Genomic DNA, 20563 nt, shown 5'->3' with positions numbered 1-20563 from the left:
CACACACACACACACACACACGGCATTTCACAACTTACAAAGCACTTTCACATGCAGGGTTTCTTTTGATCTGCACAATAATCTGGTGAGATAGATAAAGCTGTAAGTACTATCCTCATTTTGCCATAGAAAAACTTTGTCATGAAAATATATCCTGACCCTGCCTAAAATGAAAGCCCCTACAGACCCCCAAAAATTATGCTTCTTTTTCTTTTCTTCATCATAAGATGAATTTATTAAACTGGGAACCATGATGCATGCCTGTAAACCCAGCGACTTGGGAGCCTGGGGTAGGGAGGATTACAAATTCAAAGCCAGCCTCAGCAAATTAGCAAGGCCCTAAGTAAACAAATAAATAAATAAATAAATACTAAAAAGAGCTGGAGATGTAGCTTAGTGGTTAAGCACCCCTGGGTTCAATCCCTGGGTCAAAAAAAAAAAAAGATATATTTATTCCGGTATTGATTACTATCCAAATTACTGTTATGAATAAAAACAGCAAACTTTTGAGTATAGTCTACATATCTGTTAACTGAACATGTGGTTGTCATTTATTTATTGAACAATATATGAAGGGCTGGGTTGTAGTTCAGTAGTAGAGTGCTTGCCTAGCACATGTGAGGCACTGGGTTTGATCCTCAGCACCACATAAAAAAATAAATAAAATAAAAGAATTGTGTCCATCTACAACTAAAAAAAAAAAGAAAATTAAAAATATATATAATTTGAGTCTTTGCTCTGTGCCAAGCACCTTCTCCTTCTGGAATGCTGGGGCTGCCTGTGTGTGTTTACCTAAATGTGAGTTCTGTAAAAGAGCACTGGATTATACGCCAGAAGACCAAGATATAAGTACTGTTTCTGCTAACATATGTATAGAGTCATCTTGTGTGTTTCTAGACCTCAGTTTCCTTATCTCCTATATGAAATTATAATCTCTGATCTGATCATCTCACAAGATTACTTTTGAAGATCAAATATAAGCTGTGTGGTGGCACAAACCTGTGATCTCAAAGGCCCCAGAGGCTGAGGCAGGAGGATTGCAAGTTTGAGTCCAGCCTCAGCAACATAGTGAGACTGTGTCTCAAAGTAAAAAAAGGGCTGGGGATGTAGCTCAATGATAAGAGTATTCCTGGATTCAATCCCCAGTATCAAAAAAAAAATCAAGATATACAAGTATTCCATATGCTTTATGAAAATATATGCATCAATGTTGTACAGTTATTAAGACATGGTTCCTATCCTTGTCCTACAATCCAGTTGGGAAGAAAAGAAAGACAGATAACAAGACAATTGATAATATAAAATGGTATGTGCTAAATGACAGAAGGTGCAAATATATGCAAACAGAGAGAAAACATAGAAAGCTAACAACGTGCTTTTAAATTCAGAAGATTAAGACTTTATTCCAAATCTTAGTTTGTCACCTATTTGATAAATGTTTAAATTGTGAAAATACTAACTCTTCTTGTAGGAATTAATTGTCAACCAGAAATTGGATTACCTAATTTGAGTTAAAAAATGTTCCTAATGGTCTGTGTTACCGTGGCAATACTTTACCCCTTTCATTTCATTCTCCTACACCTGTTCCAATGGAATTGCAAGAGTTATTGCCCCGACTTCTGAGGTAGAAAGAATAGGAGAAAATGTAAGGAAGCTGCTCTTTGATCTCCGTGTGCATCAATTACAGGTAATAAATCCCCCCACGGTTGGAGCTAAGACAGAATCTCAAAAGCACATGGACTTTTCCTATTAGAAAATATAAACCAAATAGTGACGATTTGTTGTTTAGATTTATTTTGTGAGTAATGTAACTGAAAAAACAACCTAGCATTGAAGGATGTATCATTTTTAATCTCAGCACTTTTAGCTACTGCCAACTCCAGATAGAGTATCTTATTGCAATAATTCAAGGATTTCTCTATTAGTTTCTCTAAGCCCTTAAAGCAAATGAAGCTCTTATGATATAAAACACCTCTTTCTCTATTTTTTTTCTTCTCAGCTCTCAAGCCTAAATGCATTTAAGGGTAGAATTTTAAATGAACTAGATAAATGAAATTCTATCTAACTGTATTAATTTTTGACACTCTTTTTATGATTCTTTAAAAAAAGAACATAGAAACGAATTGCGGCCCTGGCTGCCCGTGCAGTCGTGATGAATAGCCTGCTACAAATAATATTTTTTTTCAAACTTTTGAGAGAACAATTTAGATTTTTAATCTCTTTGGTGGGTTTACAAACACCTTAAGTCGATAATTGGCCAAGGAGATATGAATGAGGTTTCTTAAACAAAAGAAATCTTTCCAATATTAAAGGAAGCATTCTGGTACTTTTTTCTCCTGACTGTATAACCTTTTGTTCCCATCACAAATATCTACGCATAGTTTTATCTCTGACCTTGAGGGACTGTATAGCTTTATCGAGGCTTCCTTTGAGATCACAGATGACCTTCAGCTGATATCATTGAGCTCTGACCTGCCTCAGTGATCTGCTCACACAGAATACATATGCTGAGCAGTGCTGGTGTGTGCAGTAGGGGTAAGTGAATTATTTACAAAAATTTGAGTTGACACCTTTTATCAAATGTGGAAAGATGAAGACAAAACAGCTGCTATTGCTGTCGTAAGCAATCTGCTGGTGATTGAATAAAAGTGTCAAGAAAATGGCTGCTTGATGGCCTTTTGTTCTCCCTCATCCAGCTTGATGTTAGTTTGAGCTGTCAGTTAGGAATCACGGCAGTGTGATTTATCAATAGACTGAGTGACCTTCTATTTTAGCTTGTGAGAGAACTAGAAGACAGCACCCTCTACTGCGAACACACAGCATTCCTCCTAGTGTGCCATTAGCCCGAGCGATTGCTTTGCGTTTGCCAAAAGCAAACTCACCCTTATGATAATCATGGCTTTTTAAATTTTGTCCTGTTTCAATTGCCTCCACATACTTATTAAAAATTAGTAAAAACCCAAAAACGAAACTTCAAGCATATTTCTATACCTTCCAGCAAACTAATTTAGCAAATCGGTATTGGAGATAAAATGCTTCCTCCTTGTTAATTAAACTGCAGAATAAGGAAACATTATCTTCGATAGCAAACTGAATCTTTAAACAGTGTTTGGATTATATTGCTATGAATGACTCATCTGCATTAACACAAATTATTTTATAGTCTGTATAGAAAAAAGGATTTGGAACCTATTTTTCTGCCATAATGCTGGGGTCTCTTCAGGGAAAGATGTTACTATCAATCAAGGCTTTGTGGATCCTTGAGAGATATGAAGCCACTTCGGACCAGAACCTTAGAGATGACATTCCTGCTACTATCCTATAGAATATATGCAATTTGTAAGTAGGGCTTTCTGACTTAACAGACACTTATGTGACCCAAAACACAAATAAGATGAGTGCAAATTATGAGAAAAATATATTCTGTTATTGAAAAGGAAATATTAACTATATTTTAAAGAATTAAAGTAGCATTATCTGATTCCCAGCAGCACATAATCTTTTTAGCATTCAGATCGAATTTGCTATAACTTAAGGCAAATTTTTGTTCTTTTAAAAGCTATTGTATTTGTACTTTTTCAAGCTCGTTTATTTTTTCTAAGGCATTTAATAGCAAGTTTTTTATTGTAATGTCTCATGTATTTTTAAATCAGACATGAAAAATCATCCTGTAAGTATAATTTTGTTGGCCCTATCCAGGCTTAATTATTTAAAGATATTTTGTGGGTTCTTATCTTCCTTCAGGCTCTCTTAAATGTGGTTTTTAGGGCTGGGGTTGTAGCTCAATGGTAGAGTACCCACCTCACATGTGTGAGGTACTGGGTTCGATCCTTAGCACCACATAAAAAATAAAATAAAGGTATTGTGTCCATCTACAACTAATTTTTTTTTCTTTAAAAGTGTGGTTTTTACAGCACATAGATCAGGGCACACTAGATCAGGACTACACGAAAGATGTACTTCACTAATTCACAAAATTTTTACCCTCCTAAATGCCTTCTCCTCCCCCAAGATTTCAGTTGGACAATTAAGTATCTCCAAGGCTCTCCTATGAACGCTCAGAAGCTCCACAGGCAGATCCACGCCTGGGGTTCATACCTCAGTTCCTTGCCTGAGCTTTAGTTTTTTCTTCTCCATCCTGATATACATACAGCCTGTGACTTGTTCATAAAAGCTCTGCAGCAAAGTTGAATAATATGTAAATTTTATGTTGTAATGAATTAGGTCCTAAGATCTTTAAAGGTCAGACACCTGGTATAATACATCACATTTTTTAATATCAACTACAAAATAACTGTAATAAATTTTTCCAACACCACATCCTCACACACTGTTACCCACAAGGAAGCACCAAAGGAAATGTGTCATTTGTCAAAACATGTAGAAAAACTGGCATGTGTACAAGTCACTTTAAAAGTAATGCTCAGATTAGAAATAGCTTTCCAAATGATATTTTGTGGTTAAACAAAAACAACAGAAAAACACATTAGTGCTTAACTGAAATCATCTCCTGATGTGTTAAAAATAAACGGGTAGAAAGAACTAATATTCTAAGATATATCGTAAAATGGTTTTTAATTAGTTACAGGACAATGTATAATTTATAAGCAAAAAGTTTTATTTGATTTTCTTTGGGGAAAAATTCAACAGGCATGAAAATTCAACTTAGCATGGATGAGTGAATGGTATATTATAAAAATATATAGCTACCTACGTTATAGGAATTTGATAGTTGCTGTTAAAGATATTTATTTCCTTTATAATGCTGTTTATAAGCTTCTATTGTAAGTCACTATTGTACAAGTATATCTATTAGCAAAAGGAAAAGAGATTTACCTACAAATAAGCAGACTTTTTAAAAAATGCAAACCCATCAATATGAGCTATTACTGCCACCACTTATTCCTATTTTTCTAATAATATATTTTGTTAACTTAAGTCACATGTGAAATAGGTGTGCAAGCAGAAATGTAGAAATGTTCATTTTTAGAATTTCCAGTGTGGATTTGTGTGGGTCTCTTAAGGTATTTGTCAAGCTATCAAACATTTGCCTTTAAAATACAAGTAAGTGGTTATTTTATATACAGCTTTTGGTTTGGCAATGAATTTTCAGGTAGGAATTGGAACGATATTTGAGAAACAACTGAATTGTGTTTGTGAATTTAAATATTATTTGTGTTTTAAATTTGAAAGTGTTTAGGGAAGGACTGTGATTACTTAAACACCAGTTTCATTTTTTTTCCAACATATGCCATAACGGTTTTGTTAGCACATACATGCAGCATCAGTTAGAAGTCACAAAGTGAAGTGGGATTATTGTCCAGGTCATTAGGAGGTTCCCCATGAGTAAAGCAATTGAAGCCAGTAGAGTTCTAGTATTTGAAAGTTCTGGAAAATCACCCAAATCCCACCCTCTTTAGTACATATTTAAAGGAAAATGACCACGACACTCAGAGTGACTAAGAGATCTTTATTGGGGTAATATCTGATAAACAGGGAAGGAAGAGAAAAAGAGAGAGAGAAAGGGAGCAGGGAAAGAAAGAGAGGAAAGGAGAGAGCAAAGCGAGAGAGCGGGAAGAGAGAGAGAGAAGAGGGGAGAGTTTTTATAGCCAAAATCTAATGGGGTCTCTGGGTCTGCAAGCTGCCTTGTGGGCATACAGTGATTGGATCATACAGTAATTGCTAAGGGTGTCATCTTCTGCCCTCAGGTAGACCGGGCAGGGGTCCACCATGGGTTTCTGTTGCACCAGACAGGTGGGGGTCAAGTGTTCAGCCTTGAGTAGGGTTGAGTGTTCAGACTTGAGGCAAATAAGCGATAGAGAACCAGACAGATGGGGGTCGAGTGTTCAGCCCACCCTGCACTTAACATGTGTTCAACCTGCTCAGCAACTAACACATATAGGAAAAGCTGGCCAATGTATTCATAATCTTTACAGCTAGACCTCAAATGGGCTTTCTCTCATGGGCTGTGGCATGAAATCCCGCTGCAACAAGCAGTTGAACACCTAGGCTTTTGCACCCAACAAATCCACTGTAGATCTCATTAGACAAACTGCAGAAAGCAGAGATGGAGAATCAACTTTCCAATGTTTTAATTAACTTGTTCAAAATGGCCAAAGGACAGAGAAACCATTTTTTTTTAATATTTATTTTTTAGTTTTAGGTGGACACAATATCTTTAGCCTAGCAGGTGTGAGGCACTGGGTTCGATTCTCAGCACCACCTAAAAACAGAGAAACAATTTAAAGAAAGAAAATACATAGTAATCAGAGGAAAGAAAGTAAATTGACCCAAAAACTATTTGAGACCATAACACACAAAGGCATGAAGGTGTGGTAAGATGAACATGCTCACATGCCACTGGTGGAAGTTCAAATTTCTTTGCCTGCCTGGAAAACAATTGGGTAGGAGGAGTCTGGCAAATGATCTGGCAGCATGACCCCTTCATTCTTTCACTCAACACAGGTTTATCCAGTGCTTGATCTGTGCTTCCCTCTGGGCAGACTGAGCTGAGCACAACATAGCACTCCAATGAGATCTTGGACTGCCTTTCCCCTTCTCATTCCATCTCTGATCATTCTCTGAGAGAACTCGTATTAGTCAATTAATCAAGCAGAAATCAAAACAAAATAAGTATTAAAAGTTATTCATAGCCTGATGGAGGGGCACACACCTGTAATTTCAGCTGCTTAGGAAGCTCAGGCAGGAGATATGCAAGTTCAAGGCCAGGCTCAGCAACTTAACCAGACCCTGTCTCAAAATTAAAAATAAATAAAAATGGCTAAGGATGTAGCTCAGTGGTAAAGTGCCACTGGGTTCAATCCTTAGTACCTAAAAAAAAAAAAAAAGTTATCATGCATCATCAATAAAACATACAAATGTCCCACAGGTATATGGGAAAATTGTTCAACATCCCCCATTTAAAGAAATGCAAACAGAACCACAATAAGCTATTACCTCATTCCATTGATGATGGTTATTATCAAAAAGACAAATTAAAGAGAGTGCTGGCAAGGATTTGGAGAAAAGAGAACACTTCTACACTGTTGGTGGGAATGTAAACTAGTACAGACCTTACAGAAAACAGTTCCTTAAGTAATTGAAAATGAGTTCCCATATGATCCAGCAATTCCACTACCGAGTATATATCAAAAGGAAACGAAGTCAGCAAGTCAAAGAGGTATCTACACTTCCATGTTCATTGCAACACTATTCATAATAGACCAATATGAAATATCCACGAACAGATGAATGAATAAAGAAAATGTGATGTGTGCACACAATGGAATACTATTCAACTATAAAAAGGATAAAATTCTATCATTTGTGACACAAGGAAAGAACCTGAAAGTCATTATGTAAAATGAAACAAGCCTAGCTGCTCATGCTGGCTAGTGCCTGTAATCCCAGCAGCTCAGGAGGCCAAGGCAAGAGAATCATGAGTTCAAAGCCAGCTTCAGCAATTTAGTAAGGCTCTGAGCGACTTAGTGAGATCCTGTCTCAAAATAAAAAATAAAAAGTGCTGGGGATGTAACTCAGCGGTTAGCACCCCTGGATTCAATCGAAAGAAAGAGAAAGAGGGAGGGAGGAAGGGAGGGAGGGAAGGAGGGAGGTAGGGAGGAAGCCAGGCAAGAAGAAAGAAATTCAGCATGACCTCATTAGTTTGTGGAAACTAAAGAAGCTGATGTCACAGAAGTTGAGATAAGAATAGTGGTCATGAAGGCTGGAAAGTGTAATGGGCAGGAGAGAATGAGGGAGACTGGTCAACAAATGCAAAACTACAGTTAAAAGGAGGAGTAAGTTCTAGTGTTCTGTTGCCCAGAGGATGACTGTAGTTAACAATATTATATCATATATCATATATCACATATTTCAAAGTAACTAGAAGAGAGAATTTGTATTGTTCTCCTCACAAAAAAAATTAAAAACTGAGGTCATAGATACCCTGATTTGATTATTATACAATGTGTACATGTATCAAAACATCATACTGTACTCCATAAATATGCATAATTAGCATGTGCCAATGAAAAACAGTAAAACTAAAATATACATATAAATAAGGTTATTAATGTTATAATAGCAACACTCAATGAAAAAGCAGGATTGCAATTTGTATTTACAATTTACATATATGTACAGTATGTATATAGAAAAAAGAACAGAATTACACTAATGTGTCAGTAACAGTTATGGAGCAGGGATCAGCCAACTGTAGCCCAACAAACCAAATCTGACCTAAGATCTATTTTTGTACATACAGTTTTATCGGAAAACAGCCATTTCCATTCATGTAGCTGTTTTTACGTTACAACAGAATTGAGTAGTTGCAACAACGATTGCACAGCCTACAAGTCTAAAATAGTAACTTCTGGTCCTTGACAGAAAACGTTGGCATATTGCTTGTGTGTATATTTGGACAAATGCTTTGTGGGGTTGTTCATTTGCTTGTTTGATGCCAGTGTTGGTGGTCAAGCACAAGTTCTCATGCTAGGTAAATGCTGAACTACTGAGCTACATCCCCAGCTCCTGGATTACAGAGATTTAATTTCCTCATTATATCTCTGCATTTTCTATCTTCTCAGCAGATAAAAAGATAAGATAGTTCTACTCAGAAAAAAAAACATAAATAAATTTTATTCTTTTCCATTGTTCTGGGAATATACTATATGATGATGAATAACTACTATCAAATCCAGTTTGGTCCTCAACTGTGGTTAAATATCTTATAATAGAGCTGGGTGTGGTGGCGCACACTTGTAATCCCAGCAGCTGGGGAGGCTGAGACAGGAGGATTGTGAGTTCAAACCAGCCCCAGCAACTTAGTGGGGTCAGTGGTGATGTTGGGGTGTGGCTCAGAGGTTAAGCAGTTCAATCCCTAGTGAAAAAAAAAAAAAAAAAAAAAAGACTTTATAATAGGGTTTATAAAGTTACTTTCTATGTCACAAACATTTGTAGTTAGTACTTACTACTTTTCAGGTAGTGCTTTAAGTACCTTAAAATTATAAACTCATCCAATCCTCATAATTGTTCTATGAGACAAGAAGGATTCTTATTCCCTTTCACAGATAAGGAAACTAAAAAACAAAGGAGTTAAGGAATTTAACCCCAGGTATGCACATGCTCATACACAGAAGCCAGAATTCAAAATCCAAGCCTGGTATTTGGATACAGCTAAGCACAGGGGACCAGTGGGTGGACAAGCCAAGGGAGGAACTGCTTTGAATTAGCTTGGAGGCAAGGGGAGGATGAGGAAGAGTTGGAAAAGAGCAAGGAGCCTAATATCTAATTTCTGACCTTGTGCTGCAGGCCAAAGTGGAAGGAAGCGTCTTCATAAGGCATTCTGCAAAGCTCAGCAGCAATATTCATGCTACTTTGGTGAACTGAAGGCATGTGATGCAAGGTTGGGGTCGGGTACCTGACCTCAGCTTCCGTGGTGAGGATTCCAAGATGTACAGCTTGCTCTCCTCTTCTGGTAGGTCCAGGCAACAGGACTCAAAGCATTCTTGCAATGGTGGCAGTAGGACCCCAAATAATTGTCAAATAAGCAGTGGGACCAGAGGGAAGTAATTGAACAAAAGCAGATATCAGACAAACCTAGGGAATCTTCAGAATAACTGGTGAGTTCTTGTCTGACTTTTTAGGGATCCAGGATTGGATTAATGCTGCTAGCACCCCATTAGCACACCAGGAAACTTTGGTGACATAATACTCTGAGGAGCCTGTTTTGATGGGCAGAAGCACAGTGTGGAGCAGAGATAGGGTGCCCTGAGAGACCTCTGGCCTTTGGGTATCTGCATGCAATTCTGTGCAATTTGAACTGAATATGTATGGGACAAAGGCCAAGTGGAAATCATCAGCCTTTTTAGATTGAATCTTTTTCAGATTGACTCAATGAATTGAGAGCTTCTTCATTTCAGCTGTCTCCTATCCACTGTCTCTTGTTCCTTCCCCCCACCCACCTACCCACCCCCACCCCCACCCCCGCACCAGGGATTGAACTCAGGGGCACTTAACTACTGAGCCACATCCCCAGCCCTTTTTTGATTTTATTTTATTTTGAGACAGGGACTCACTAAGTTGCTTAGGTGTCTGCTGAATTGCTGAGACTGGCTTTGAACTTTCTATCCCCCTGCTAGCCTCCCAAACTGCTGGGATTATAGGCGTGAGCGACCATACCTGGCCCAACTGTCTTTGAGAAAAAAAAATAGTAGAATGTAAGCTTCATCAGGAGAAGAATTTTGGTTTCTGTTGTTCACAATTTTGGTTGTCTGTTGTTCAGACAAGATACATTGCTAAGAAAAATGAAAATGAAAATCAACTCAGTCTCCTTTTCTTTTGAAAAATCAATATCTACTTGTAAGACCATAGGGAAGCCCAGGAAGATGTAAAATTGTTTATCCTGGCACATGGTCAGCAAATGCCAGTTGTTATTATTTATTTATAGAAAAGTAAAAGGAACTAAAATTATTTTTCTAGAATATGAAATATCAAGTAGCTAGGCATTTAGGGGTCAGACTACAAAGGGCCTGTGTCATATTGAGATGTTTAAATTTGATCTGAAGTCAAGGTGGGTTTTTTTTTGTTTTTTTTTTGTTTTGTTTTGTTTTGTTTAATTAAGCCTTTTCACCGCTATGACTAAAAGACCAACCAGAATAATTCTAGGGAAGAAAAGTTTATTTGGAGACTCACAGTTTCAGAGGTCTTAATCCCCAGACAATAGGCTCCATTCCTCAAGGCTCAAGGTGAGGCAGGACATCATGGTGAAAGAGTGTGGCAGAGGGAAGCAGTTCACATGATGATCAGAAAGCAGAAATAGTGAGTCTCCACTCTCCAGATACTAACCCCATAGCCACGCCCCCTATCAAACAATTCCTCCAGCCACACCCCCACCTGCCTCCAGTTACCACTCAGTTAATCCCATCAGGGATTAATTCACCAATTAGGTTAAGGCTATAACCCAATCTTTTCTTCTCCAAGCCTTCTTGCATTGTCTCCATGTGAGCTTTGGGGGGACACCTCACATCAAAACCATAACACAAGAAGAAACTTGCAGAGAATTTTAAGCAAAGAAGTAAATGGTTTATGTTACTTTTAGGAGACTTTTTCTGTAAAAGTGTGAAGAAGAGATTGGAGTGGAATTTTGACAAATCAGAATGATAAAAAGGTAGTAGCGTATTAGAAAGATATTTGGGAGATAAAATTGCCAGAGGAAGTTAATTCAAAAAAAAAAAAAGCTAAATAAAAGAAAGTGCAGCATGAGTACTTGGGCTTACCAGAAAAATTCTTATCAAGTTTTTAAATGGTTTACCAGGAAAGCTCCTGAAATCTCCTTTTCTGAGTCTTCAATAATGAGAAGGTGCCATCTTTGTTAGCAGAGCTTGGGCTTGATCCAAAGTTAATCTACTCTTTTGATGCCATGATTTCCACATACACAAAAAGTAGACACAACAGAACATATGAATAATATATTTATAAGGTTTTAATCATATACACATTTTGTTTTTCCATCTTCTTTTATTGTTTTTATTAAAGAATTTTTCCTATTCACCTTTAAATATACTATCATTCTCTGCCTGTGATTTTTTTCCAATCATATTCTCATTATGTACCATCACTTTATGACAATGACACTGCTACATAGTGACTTCATTACTGTAAAGAAACAATATGAGTTTACAGCTGAAAAAAAAGGTATAATTAAAAGCATAAATTGTGGATGCTGTCAAGACAACAGACATTAACACTGAAACTTAGAACATAATGTAGGAACAGGTTAGGTTTATGCTACCTGAAATCATTGTGAACCTTGAGTGTTTTCTCTACAAATAATCCACCCAAAATTTATTTTATCTTTTTAAGCAAAGAAACTAGATGAATCACCCCCATATTGCCTCTTTTCTGGGTCTTTTCTTCTCCTGATACATGCTACACTGATATTAAAAGGTGTTATGAGAATGTATTAAAGGCCACTGAAAGAGATTCAGTATGTACTAGAAGGTATTAAAAAACAAAAAAATTATGGATATATGCACTAACAGAAATCTTTAATCTTATACAGAGCCAAGGAAGCTTACCTGGCACCTAAAACAGATGATGGTGCAACCACTATATACTAAGTAAAATCACAGCCATATCAGTTCCTTTACTGAATATAATTTTAGTCCTAGAAATCTTTACCAGATATGTTTCTGCCTGAACTAATGAGTCCCATAAACAGATCCACAGCAGTGGGCTATGCTTGGCCACTACATTGCAGTGTTGCAATAGAAATCCATAATTAATTCCAGGGGCTAGAATAGATGAGTTCTAAGACTACCTACCAGTTAGTGGTTTTCAAATCTATAAAATGCATGCACCTATGCACACACACCTGAAAATACTGATGTTCAAAAAAATAATCCCTCCAAAGAACTTCAATGTTTGTTCTTGTGTATGTATATATGTATTTGTATTTACATATCTACATCTAGGTGAATGTAGACACATGTATAAACACATATGTCTATTTTCTCTAGAGTCTAGATACATAAATATATAAAATAAGACTGCACACTGACTCACCAGTGCTCTGCGGACTTTGTATATACATGATTAAAAAAAAATAGTATAAAGAGAAAGTACCCAAGAGCGTGAATTCCCAAATGTATTAGAGTCTTCTCTGCTCTCTGGACTCTAAGAATGGCAACAGGACAACTGTTCTTATATAAGAAAACTTTGGGTCATATATTTTTTCAAAAATATTTTCCATTATATTCTTTTTATGTGTATACAGTAAGCTCTACTACATATTGCATAATGATTGAAGATTTTTACATACAAGAAACTAAGAGGATTAGTCCTAGCAAATATAAAGAAATATTTTACTAACATTGAATAGCAGATTATTTATTCCCACATTCCATTATTTTACCACTAAAGAATCTGCATATGTGATAAACAAGTAGACTCTTTGAAGAGTGATTTGTCATGTTTACCAAAATGGGAGGTCTAATTTCTGTTAAAATATTTTTCAATATTTTTAATGAATTTTAATAAAGGTTTATCAGGCGCTTGTTATGGTGCAGAACTTTTATTAAATTCTGTGATCCATAAAACGTTTTTTTGAATGACACATAGTTTAGTTTTTCATTTAGAGGCTATAAAAGTGTTCACAAAAGTTATGTTGGAAAAAAAAGTGATTGAAAGTGCTAAAACACTGTACAGAATATAAAATCCTTTCATAGACTTTTTATGACACATGAAACATGAGTCTTAAAGGTTTAATGTTACTGACTTTTATACAAGGCTTTTTAATTCTTGATTCCAGTTATGGTTCTGCAAATGAACTGTGACATTAAAAGGAATCAGGCTGGAACTGCCTGGGCTCACTTTCTAGATGAGCTCTGACTGGCCATGAGAGGTTTGCCCCAGGACCCACCCCGCCCACAGCTGATTAGCACTCACTTGCTTTCGGGAAACAGAGGAGTGAGCCTGCCTGACAGAGTCCCTCCTACTTAAACTCAGTACTAATGCTGGGGATGGCAATAGATTACTATTAGCGAATATGAACTGTGAAGGATTACTATGCCTTCATCCTCGTTGCTTTAATACTGTACACCATTTACTGCTATAATTGCAATGTCTTGGTGAACTACAGAACCAATATTGCTGTCTGTCCCATTAAAATAATGGATAGAAACTCACATTGGCTCCACCTTTGGGAATTTTTAGTTAACATGTTGACCTGAATCCAACACAGAAGACAATTTCATTATTTTTTGTTAAAGTATTGGATTAAGCCAAATGAAGTTGACATTTCTGTAAGAAAAAAAGCAGTTGAAATCTTCAGTTTCTTATGGCTCACTTTGATTTTCCAAGATTTGTCTAAAAATTCATGTTTCAAAGCTTCAGTGGTTTGTGTTAAGAGGAAAATGGAGTAATATGTGATGAATCAGATCAATATAAGAAGGCAATTGGGGTAATTTGGGTTAGACTTCAGAATTATTTACTGAGCTTAGGTTATGTTGAGCAGTGCTTCAATGCTGCACATCAGTTTCCAGGTATAGACACTGCTCTTGCTGGTTATTTTCCTAAAAGGAATCACACAAAGCCCAGATTCCATTTGTTAATATTGTGCCACGAAAATCACTTTGAAAAGAGCTTGAGTTTGTAGGTCAGAATAAAAAAAAGTACATAATGTTTAAGTTGTATCTACTACACAAATTCTAGAAGAAATACTGGCTCTACGGTTTACCAGGACAACACTGCAGTTATAGTAATACATTGGGTACAACATTAAAGAAACAAGGATTAAGGACTAGTAATCCTTCACTCTTCATATATACTGGTAGCAATCTCTGTACCCTCCCCCACATTAATCTTCAGTGGTACTCCAAAAGACTGAAACAAAATATCAGTGCAATACATAAAGTTCAAAACCATCTGTTTGTTTTAATAAAGAATCCCTTTCTTATTTCAAAATTATTTTAATATGAAAAGGGCTACTAGCCATTCATTTCTTAGAATGAGTCATAATATTATATCATGCACACAGTCAAAAAATGATCAAATACAGTACAAATTTTTACTTCTTGAATTAGTAAAAATTTCTGCTTCCTTGTAATCTTTGAGTTTCTAATACAAAGCATGTGATTCTAATTTAGCAAAAGTTATAAAATAATTCCTCTAGATACCTTAGCACTAGATATTTTAAACCTAAAGCTCACAAATTTTACAATACCTTTAGTGTACTTCAGAAATTATTGGAAGACATATTTTTGATACATTACTATATAGTACATTAAAGGCTTATATTTTCATTAACTTACATGATTTTATGTATTATCCATTTGTACCTTAGTTTATTATATGCACTGTCTGTAAGACATTAAAACTGCACTTCAGCTAGAATATTCTGTTAAGACTTCATTAAGACAGATTTGCTGTCCTCTTATGTATTCTAAATTAATAAACTTTTACTAAATTATGGAATGATTTCTACACTATATGATATTTGAGTATTACTTCCCTATTACCCAAGAGATGAAGAACACAAAAATCAAAATACTTAGTCTACTAAAGCCAAGAGCTAACAAGCAAAAAAATCATCCCTGACACTCAGGAAGCCTTGAGCAAGTTATTCAGAGGGAGAGAAGATTCTGAGGTTTGTGGGTAGAAATCTAAGCAATCCAGGGAGGTGGAAGAGAGCCATTACAAGTTTTAGTAATATTAAATACACTTTCAGAACCTCCAAACTTTGCTAATTTCAAAAGGAAAAAGAATAAGTTAAGGAATTGAAAAAAAATCTAAATTTCTGGAAAACAAACTCTTTAAATAGTTGATATTTTCTGAAAATTGTATTTTAATCTTTCTCTTCTTTGAGGATATTTTTATAGGTCTACTGCTTGCTCTGTCGTGGAGTAGGACACTACAAATAGCACAGTCCTAAGACGAGGGTTACCTCCTGCTGCAGGCAGGAGGGAGATGTGAGCTCTCCATTCTGTCATTCCCCATCAGCAGCCAGAGCTGAGACAGCAGAGCCACAAAATAGAAAGACCTGGTTTCCTGGGTCACTGCCTGGGGAAGAGTTGCTCAGAAAATTTGCCTAAACTGTTTTGGAATGTACATGAGAAAAAATAAATAAATCTTGTGATATTAAAATGCTGATTTTTCAGATCAGTTCAGACAAAAAGTTCGCTATCTTGACGGTACTCTGTGTAAGCTTTTAGTGACACCCTCAATCTCTCCCTCTTACTCTTTCAACCCAGAAAATCAGTTCAGTCCAGCTGTATATTCAGCCTTCTCTAACTACTGCTCTAAGTTCATCTACTAAGTTGCTATTATACTACTGAGAACTATTGAAATCATCTCCAAATTTGTGTCCCTGCTTTCAGACTTCTGCTGTCCTCCACTGTCCTCCACATCAGTTCCCTCAAATGTCAATTAGGTTGTCCTTCTAAAGCTCAAAACAAACTGGGTCATTCACCTGCTCAAAAGCCTTTCACAACTTCCCTTTCTCTCTCACTTTTCCCCAACACTTCCTTGGGTACTTACCTAAAAAAAAAAAAAAAAACTCATCATCATTTCTTGAACACCCCAGAGTTTTCACCCTCTTCCATCAGCATCTGCTGTTGCCTCTGACTTAATGGCCCACCTCACCTTGCCTTTCTTGGCTTGGCAAACCCCTCTGATAAAGCACTTCCTGGCACATACCTGGTGGAATGAATCACACCTTCTGCTCATACTCTCTAAGTCTTTCTGCTATAATAACAGTAATAACTAATATTTATTGAGGACTTATTTTTTTGTCAGGCACTTAAGTACTTCCTATCTAGATGGCTCCATTTAACTTTCACAAAAAGCCTACAAGGTGCCTACTGTTATGATTCCCATTTTATAATTGAGGAAACTAAGGCTGAGGCTGAGCAAGCAGACCAGGTTTCTACCTAGCTAGTATGTAACAGAGCCAGCATAAGAACTCATGGCTGGGCAAGGTTTCCCATGCCTATAATACCAGCATCTTGGGAAGTAACAGGAGGATCATAAGTTCAAAGCCAGCCTCAGCAACTTAGCAAGGCTCTAAGCAACATAGCAAGACCCTGTCTCAAAAAAATAATAATAATAAAATAAAACAGGCTAGGCATGTAACTCAGTGGTTAAGCGCCCCCTAGATTAAATGCCCAAAACCAATAACAATAATAATAAATTATTAAAGTTGGATGATTGGAGTCCACATTTAGCCACTGTGCTTCTTCATCTCCATTCAGACTAAAAATTTCTTGCGCTCTAGCCTCTTCCCCTATCTTTTCTCCTCCGCACTCTGAGCCATATTAGGCACACGTGTGCTTGGCATGCTATTCCCTCATCTTGAAAGGTTCTTCCTCATTTTATTAGTCCATATCACTTTCTCTTGTGCTTCATATGTCAGCCCTCACATCCCCTCTTCTCAACCCGCCATACTGAATGAAGTCCTCCCTCTCAGCTTCCTACATGCATCTCTACTGTAGCACAGACTGCCCTGTGCCCTGACCATCGGTGAGTTTTTCTTTCTCTCTTATCGCTAAAGAGCCAACATAATCTAAGTGTCTGTCTATGTCACCTACGTGTCTGGCTTTGTAGCAAGTGGTCACCAAATGTGTCTGAGTGAATGAATGAATAAATGAATGACATAGATTTTTGTTACTCACATTTTATCATTACTAAAAAGTTGGTCTTCCAAATTGTTAGCTTCTTACTTTTGAATAAAGGACATTTTTGTCCCTTCTTAACAACTTCCTAATGGAAGATTCAATTTGTGAGTTATACGATCCCATTCAATATTATATTTCTTAGTTCATTATTTATTTCACTCACATATGAATGAGAAGATATATATTACAGAAAATTAAAGTCCCAAAGTAAAATTAAAGTGACATTTTCTCCTAATATTCTTATTTAAAACTCAATCTTAAAATACATTTCCAATCTACCATTTCTCTTTAGTTTCCCAAAGTGTTCAATAGTCACTTGAGAAAACAATAATAATGATTAAAAAGTACGGAGCTCATTATATGTGACAATATCTGTCTTCATGTCTTACCTTAAGTAGTTCATGTGTTCCTCAAAACACTTCTGTGAAATTGGTATTATTATTATCCCCATTTGACAGATGAGGAGACTGAGGCACTTTGAGATTAAGCAGCTCACTTAAGGTCACACAGTGAAAACAGGACATGAAGACTGCTTTCAAGCTCAAAGTCATCTCACATAGAGTATGTTAAAGGAAGACAATGTTTTACAGGTTGGTGTATATATTTCCAAACAAACTAATAATAATGAGATAAATGGAAGCAGCCCACATTTTGATGATGACAGAACTGTGGGGAGATAAGTGGTTCTCCCATGTTGCATTTGAATTTCTGTGTGTGCGTGTCGGGGGGATAGACACAGTACCTTTATTTTATTTACTTTTATGTGCTGCTGAGGATCGAACCCAGTTCCTCACAGGTACAAGGCAGGTGCTTTACCACCAAGCTACAACCCCAGCCCCTTGCATTTGATCTTACCTGCACATCCTTATGATGGCTTGCTGAACTACCTGTTCCTCCAGCATGTGTGTGAAAACACAGATTTGTAACATGATTTCTATTTGACTCCTATGTCTCATGCCACTGATGCCCTTAAGCTCACAGACAGAGGTTCAAAAGGAGGAAGAATTAAAATTAATTTCGTTATCTTGTTGATCATTTAAAATTATGGGTGATCTGTTGGTCACACCTTATATACAGATACTGCTTCTAATCCTGCCTTTAAAGACCTTATAATCTACTAGAGGAAAGAACTAGAATGTAAGACAGAAAACAGCACATGCCACAGAGAGAGGTACAGATGACAGGTAAGAGGAACCAGAGGAGAAAGATGGAAGAGAAATTTCTATTTCATGAAAAAAAAATATAGAATTGGAGCTGGAGCTTAAAGTAGAAAGAAAATTTCAAGTGTTGGCAAGGAAAGTGTAAATCTGGCCAGGGACAAAAGAGGAGAGGCTAGAGAGACACTGGGCAGACCCAGAGAACAGATGGGCTGATAAATGGGTTGTGCTGGAGGGAGGACTGGAAAGCAAGAAATCTCCCTTGAGACTCTTACATAAAGGCTTTAAGAACAAACTTAAAAGGTAAATGGAGGGCTGGGGTTATGGCTCAGTGGTAGAGCACTTGCCTAGCACATATGAGGCCCTGAGTTCAATCCTCAGCACCACATAAAAATAAATAAATAAAATAAGGTATTGTGTCCAAATACAACTAAAATAATTTTTAAAAAAGTTAAATGAAATTCTTTAGGTTTCAGGAAGACCTTTGGGGGAAAAAAATCTAACACAAGGCAGAAGACAGAAGCAAGAGACTAAAAATTATGGGGCTATTGCAATATATCAAATTGATAAATAAATAAGGACTTAAAAGGAATGGGGGAATGGGACAATTTCAGAAGATGATAGGTAGAATGAGAAGCTCTAGGACTTGTAACAAATTATTTGCCATGAGAGGATCCCCAAGGTTTCAACTCTTCTTCATCCTAGGACTATTGATGATGGCTTTATCCAAAATGGAAAAGACAACAGCAGAATAAAACTGAAAATGAAGGATGGCCTTGACATTTGGGCATTCTACTTTCTGTGGAGCAAGAGCTGCCTAATGGAGAGGCTAATGGGCAGGACTGGACCTCAGAAGAGAGGCCATTGTTTTAGTCAGCTTTTTCGCTGCTGTGACTAAAGGGGCCCAACTGGAACAATTATAAAAGAGGAAAAGTTTATTTGGAGGCTGATGGTTTCAGAGGTCTCAATCCATAGACCACAGATTCCATTCCTCAGGGCTCAAGGCAAGGTAGATATCATGGCAGAAGATTGTGGCTGAGGGAAACAGCTCAGATGATGATCAGAAAGCAGAGAGGGAGAAACTCCACTCACCAGATTCAAATATATACCCCAAAGCCACCTCTCCAATGAACCAGTTCCTCCAGCCACACCCCACCTGCCTCCAGCTAATACTCAGTTAATCCCATCAGGAATTAATTCACTGATCAGGTTAAGGCTATAGCCCAATCATTTCTCCTCTAAACATTCTTGCACTGTCTCACACATGAGCTTTTGGGGGTCACCACATCTAAACCACGACAGCCATGCTGGAAATATGCATTTCTAAGTCACTCGGAAAGAGGGAGTCGGTTGAAACCACAAGAGTTGGATGATGTCCAATAGAAAAAAAGGAGGACAGGTGGAATGTGGATATTAAGAGAGCAGCAAAGAAGCTTTCAAGAAAAAAGCAGGCAAGGAGAATCAGACCACACTGAAAAATGTGGGGTTATAGAAAACAAAGAAATTGAAAGTTTATACGGGAGTGTCAAACATTACAGACACATCTGGAAGAATTATAATGGAGAACAGAGGGAAGTGAAGTACTGGCCAGATAGGACACAAGGACTGAGCATAAACTTCAATGGCTATACAAAAACCTGACCACATGGTCAACCTTCATATAAAGGAACAAGTGATGGGTGAGTTTCAAGAAATTTGCAACTCAGCAAAATCCAGGTGAGTGTGACATTGTATGCTCAGCCATTCATCCCTACTCTACTACAGTGCCTATCCCATTCCATGTCGCTGAAAGGAGACAGAGATATGAAAAAAATTACGTAAGTACTAGAAAGTTGATATAATTATTAAAAACAAAAAGAAAATTTTAAATTACTTTCATCTCAGCAGGAATTTAATGAGTGATTATTATACATAAGACTATAGATGATACTTATAGAATAGAAGGTGGCCTCTGTCCTTGGAGATCTCAATATGTAATTAGGTAACATATGTTTTTGTAGGACATGGGATGCTGCTCCACATCAGATGGTGGCTTAGCATACACGATACCCTAGGTTCAATCCCAGCACTACTCCCAAAAAAACTAAAGAGAATGTGTTTATAGTTAGAAATGGAGGATTTTAAATCAATTTCAGAAACTAGATTAATAGAAAAAATGAATCAAAGATAATTTTTTTAATTCAAGCAGAATTAAAGAATACACTTGAAAGGAAGTCAACAGTATGTCCCTTTAAA

The sequence above is a fragment of the Ictidomys tridecemlineatus genome, chromosome 6 (assembly GCF_052094955.1).
Source record: "Ictidomys tridecemlineatus isolate mIctTri1 chromosome 6, mIctTri1.hap1, whole genome shotgun sequence".
In the NCBI taxonomy this organism is placed as follows: domain Eukaryota; kingdom Metazoa; phylum Chordata; class Mammalia; order Rodentia; family Sciuridae; genus Ictidomys; species Ictidomys tridecemlineatus.
This window is presented reverse-complemented; position numbering follows the sequence as displayed.